General features: G+C 48.1%; 1 long non-coding RNA gene across 8 annotated transcripts; it reads left to right on the top strand.

Moving 5' to 3' along the window:
• Positions 1-1,429: 1,429 nt before the first annotated feature.
• LOC127922674 (uncharacterized) lies at positions 1,430-4,947 on the top strand. Of its 8 annotated transcripts, none has more exons than XR_008111890.1 (6): positions 1,430-1,870; positions 2,081-2,717; positions 2,926-3,007; positions 3,245-3,373; positions 3,756-4,052; positions 4,849-4,947. It is a non-coding gene; the product is annotated as an uncharacterized LOC127922674 (long non-coding RNA). The 8 variants fall into 8 exon arrangements; XR_008111895.1 differs by lacking the exon at positions 4,849-4,947 and adding an exon at positions 1,956-2,037 and having other exon boundaries at positions 1,430-1,741; positions 2,253-2,717; positions 3,756-4,119; XR_008111897.1 differs by lacking the exon at positions 4,849-4,947 and having other exon boundaries at positions 2,253-2,338; positions 2,421-2,717; positions 3,756-4,119.
• Positions 4,948-5,581: the final 634 nt, after the last annotated feature.

The raw sequence follows: 5,581 nt of genomic DNA, 5'->3' as shown, positions 1-5,581 counted from the left end.
GGGGTTCTGACAGATGTTGACCCGGTAGATATCACTAGGTTCAGATGTTGAGGTGGGGGGATATCACTGGGGTTCTGACAGATGTTGGCCCAGATGTAGGTAGGCATTAGATATCACTGGGGTTCTGACAGATGTTGACCCGGTAGGTATTAGATATCACTAGGTTCAGATGTTGACCCGGTGGGTATTAGATATCACTGTGGGGTTCTGACAGATGCTGGGACCCGGCAGGGGTATTAGATATCACTGGGGTTCTGATGCTGATGGGTATGACACTAGGTTCGGTAAGGGTATTAGATATCACTGGGGTTCAGATGTTGACCCGGCAGGTTCAGGGGATGTTGACCCGGGTGGGTAGATATCACTGGGTTCTGGTATTAGATATCACTAGGGTTCAGATGTTGACCCGGGTAGGTATTAGATATCACTGGGGTTCTGAGATGTTGACCCGGTGGGTATTAGATATCACTGGGTTCTGACAGATGTTGACCCGGTAGGTAGTGGATATCACTGGGGTTCTGACAGATGTTGACCCGGTGGGTATTTGACCGGATAGATCACTGGGGTTCTGAGATGTTGACCCGGTGGGTATTAGATATCACTGGGGTTCTGACAGATGTTGACCCGGTAGGTATTAGATATCACTGGGGTTCTGACAGATGTTGACCCGGTGGGTATTAGATGTTGACCCGGTCACTGGGGTTCTGACAGATGTTGACCCGGTAAGTATTAGATATCACTGGGGTTCTGATGTTGACCCGGTAGGTATTAGATATCACTGGGGTTCTGACAGATGTTGACCCGGTGGGTATTAGATATCACTGGGGTTCTGACAGATGTTGACACGGTGGGTATTAGATATCACTGGGGTTCTGACAGATGTTGACCCGGTAGGTATTAGATATCACTGGGTTCTGACAGATGTTGACCCGGTAGGTATTAGATATCACTGGGTTCTGACAGATGTTGACCCGGTAGGTATTAGATATCACTGGGGTTCAGATGTTGACCCGGTAGGTATTAGATCACTGGGGTTCTATCACCCGGTGGGTAGTAGATATCACTGGGTTCTGACGATGTTGACCCGGTGGGTATTAGATATCACTGGGGTTCAGATGTTGACCCGGTGGGCTGACAGATGTTGACCGGTGGGTATTAGATATCACTGGGGTTCTGTTGACCGGTAGATGTTGACCCGGTGGGTATTAGATATCACTGGGGTTCTGACAGATGTTGACCCGGTGGGTATTAGATATCACTGGGGTTCTGAGACCGGTATCACTGGGGTTCTGACAGATGTTGACCCGGTAGGTATTAGATATCACTGGGGTTCTGACAGATGTTGACCCGGTGGGTATTAGATATCACTGGGGTTCACTGGGGTTCAGATGTTGACCCGGTGGGTATCATATCACTGGGGTTCTGACAGATGTTGACCCGGTAGGTATTAGATATCACTGGGGTTCTGACAGATGTTGACCCGGTAGGTATTAGATATCACTGGGGTTCTGACAGATGTTGACCCGGTAGGTATTAGATATCACTGGGGTTCTGACAGATGTTGACCCGGTGGGTATTAGATATCACTGGGGTTCAGATGTTGACCCGGTGGGTATTAGATATCACTGGGGTTCTGACAGATGTTGACCCGGTAGGTATTAGATATCACTGGGGTTCTGACAGATGTTGACCCGGTGGGTATTAGATATCACTGGGGTTCTGACAGATGTTGACCCGGTGGGTATTAGATATCACTGGGGTTCTGACAGATGTTGACCCGGTAGGTAGTAGATATCACTGGGGTTCTGACAGATGTTGACCCGGTGGGTATTAGATATCACTGGGGTTCTGACAGATGTTGACCCGGTAGGTATTAGATATCACTGGGGTTCTGACAGAATGTTGACCCGGTAGGTATTAGATATCACTGGGGTTCTGACAGATGGACCCGGTAGGTATTAGATATCACTGGGGTTCTGACAGATGTTGACCCGGTGGGTATTAGATATCACTGGGGTTCAGATGTTGACCCGGTAGGTATTAGATATCACTGGGGTTCTGACAGATGTTGACCCGGTAGGTATTAGATATCACTGGGGTTCTGACAGATGTTGACCCGGTGGGTAGTAGATATCACTGGGGTTCTGACAGATGTTGACCCGGTAGGTATTAGATATCACTGGGGTTCTGACAGATGTTGACCCGGTGGGTAGTAGATATCACTGGGGTTCTGACAGATGTTGACCCGGTAGGTATTAGATATCACTGGGGTTCTGACAGATGTTGACCCGGTGGGTATTAGATATCACTGGGGTTCTGACAGATGTTGACCCGGTAGGTATTAGATATCACTGGGGTTCAGATGTTGACCCGGTGGGTATTAGATATCACTGGGGTTCTGACAGATGTTGACCCGGTAGGTATTAGATATCACTGGGGTTCTGACAGATGTTGACCCGGTAGGTAGTAGATATCACTGGGGTTCTGACAGATGTTGACCCGGTAGGTATTAGATATCACTGGGGTTCTGACAGATGTTGACCCGGTGGGTATTAGATATCACTGGGGTTCTGACAGATGTTGACCCGGTAGGTATTAGATATCACTGGGGTTCTGACAGATGTTGACCCGGTGGGTATTAGATATCACTGGGGTTCTGACAGATGTTGACCCGGTGGGTATTAGATATCACTGGGGTTCAGATGTTGACCCGGTGGGTAGTAGATATCACTGGGGTTCTGACAGATGTTGACCCGGTGGGTATCACTAGATTCACTGGGGTTCAGATGTTGACCACGGGGTGGGTAGATATCACTGGGGTTCTGACAGATGTTGACCCGGTAGGTATTAGATATCACTGGGGTTCAGATGTTGACCGGTGGGTATTAGATATCACTGGGGTTCTGACAGATGTTGACCCGGTAGGTATTAGATATCACTGGGGTTCAGATGTTGACCCGGTGGGTATTAGATATCACTGGGGTTCTGACAGATGTTGACCCGGTAGGTATTAGATATCACTGGGGTTCAGATGTTGACCCGGTAGGTATTAGATATCACTGGGGGTTCAGATGTTGACCCGGTGGGTATTAGATATCAGACAGATGTTGACCCGGTAGGTATTAGATATCACTGGGGTTCTGACAGATGTTGACCCGGTGGGTATTAGATATCACTGGGGTTCAGATGTTGACCCGGTAGGTAGTAGATATCACTGGGGTTCTGACAGATGTTGACCCGGTAGGTATTAGATATCACTGGGGTTCTGACAGATGTTGACCCGGTGGGTATTAGATATCACTGGGGTTCTGACAGATGTTGACCCGGTGGGTATTAGATATCACTGGGGTTCTGACAGATGTTGACCCGGTGGGTATTAGATATCACTGGGGTTCAGATGTTGACCCGGTGGGTATTAGATATCACTGGGGTTCTGACAGATGTTGACCCGGTAGGTATTAGATATCACTGGGGTTCTGACAGATGTTGACCCGGTAGGTATTAGATATCACTGGGGTTCAGATGTTGACCCGGTAGGTATTAGATATCACTGGGGTTCAGATGTTGACCCGGTAGGTATTAGATATCACTGGGGTTCTGACAGATGTTGACCCGGTAGGTATTAGATATCACTGGGGTTCTGACAGATGTTGACCCACTGGGGTTCTGAGGTATTAGATATCACTGGGGTTCTGACAGATGTTGACCCGGTGGGTATTAGATATCACTGGGGTTCTGAGATGTTGACCCGGTAGGTATTAGATATCACTGGGGTTCTGACAGATGTTGACCCGGTAGGTATTAGATATCACTGGGGTTCAGATGTTGACCCGGTGGGTATTAGATATCACTGGGGTTCTGACAGATGTTGACCCGGTAGGTAGTAGATATCACTGGGGTTCTGACAGATGTTGACCCGGTAGGTATTAGATATCACTGGGGTTCTGACAGATGTTGACCCGGTAGGTATTAGATATCACTGGGGTTCTGACAGATGTTGACCCGGTGGGTATTAGATATCACTGGGGTTCTGACAGATGTTGACCCGGTAGGTATTAGATATCACTGGGGTTCTGACAGATGTTGACCCGGTAGGTATTAGATATCACTGGGGTTCAGATGTTGACCCGGTGGTAGTAGATATCACTGGGGTTCTGACAGATGTTGACCGGTGGTATTAGATATCACTGGGTTCAGATGTTGACCCGGTGGGTATAGATATCACTGGGGTTCTGACAGATGTTGACCCGGTAGGTATTAGATATCACTGGGTTCCAGATGTTGACCCGGTGGGTATTAGATATCACTGGGGTTCTGACAGATGTTGACCCGGTGGGTATTAGATATCACTGGGGTTCTGACGATGTTGACCCGGTAGGTATTAGATATCACTGGGGTTCTGACAGATGTTGACCCGGTAGGTATTAGATATCACTGGGTTCTGACAGATGTTGACCCGGTGGGTATTAGATATCACTGGGGTTCTGACAGATGTTGACCCGGTGGGTATTAGATATCACTGGGGTTCTGACAGATGTTGACCCGGTGGTATTAGATATCACTGGGGTTCTGACAGATGTTGACCCGGTGGGTATTAGATATCACTGGGGTTCTGACAGATGTTGACCCGGTGGGTATTAGATATCACTGGGGTTCAGATGTTGACCCGGTGGGTATTAGATATCACTGGGGTTCTGACAGATGTTGACCCACTGGTTCTGACAGGTATTAGATATCACTGGGGTTCTGACAGATGTTGACCCGGTAGGTATATCACTGGGGTTCTGACGATGTTGACCCGGTAGGTATTAGATATCACTGGGGTTCTGACAGATGTTGACCCGGTAGGTATTAGATATCACTGGGGTTCTGACAGATGTTGACCCGGTGGGTATTAGATATCACTGGGGTTCTGACAGATGTTGACCCGGTAGGTATTAGATATCACTGGGGTTCTGAGATGTTGACCCGGTGGGTATTAGATATCACTGGGGTTCCAGATGTTGACCCGGTGGGTATTAGATATCACTGGGGTTCTGACAGATGTTGACCCGGTAGGTATTAGATATCACTGGGGTTCTGACAGATGTTGACCCGGTAGGTATTAGATATCACTGGGGTTCTGACAGATGTTGACCGGTGGGTATTAGATATCACTGGGGTTCTGAGATGTTGACCCGGTAGGTATTAGATATCACTGGGGTTCTGACAGATGTTGACCGGTAGGTATTAGATATCACTGGGGTTCAGATGTTGACCCGGTAGGTATTAGATATCACTGGGGTTCTGACAGATGTTGACCCGGTGGGTATTAGATATCACTGGGGTTCTGACGATGTTGACCCGGTGGGTATTAGATATCACTGGGGTTCTGACAGATGTTGACCCGGTAGGTATTAGATATCACTGGGGTTCTGAGATGTTGACCCGGTGGGTAGTAGATATCACTGGGGTTCTGACGATGTTGACCCGGTAGGTATTAGATATCACTGGGGTTCAGATGTTGACCCGGTGGGTATTAGATATCACTGGGTTCTGAGATGTTGACCCGGTAGGTATTAGATATCACTGGGGTTCTGAC

Source organism: Oncorhynchus keta, unplaced genomic scaffold, assembly GCF_023373465.1.
Source record: "Oncorhynchus keta strain PuntledgeMale-10-30-2019 unplaced genomic scaffold, Oket_V2 Un_contig_26693_pilon_pilon, whole genome shotgun sequence".
NCBI classification, from domain to species: domain Eukaryota; kingdom Metazoa; phylum Chordata; class Actinopteri; order Salmoniformes; family Salmonidae; genus Oncorhynchus; species Oncorhynchus keta.
Note: the sequence above shows the minus strand (reverse complement) of the source record. Positions and strands in the feature narration are given on the sequence as shown.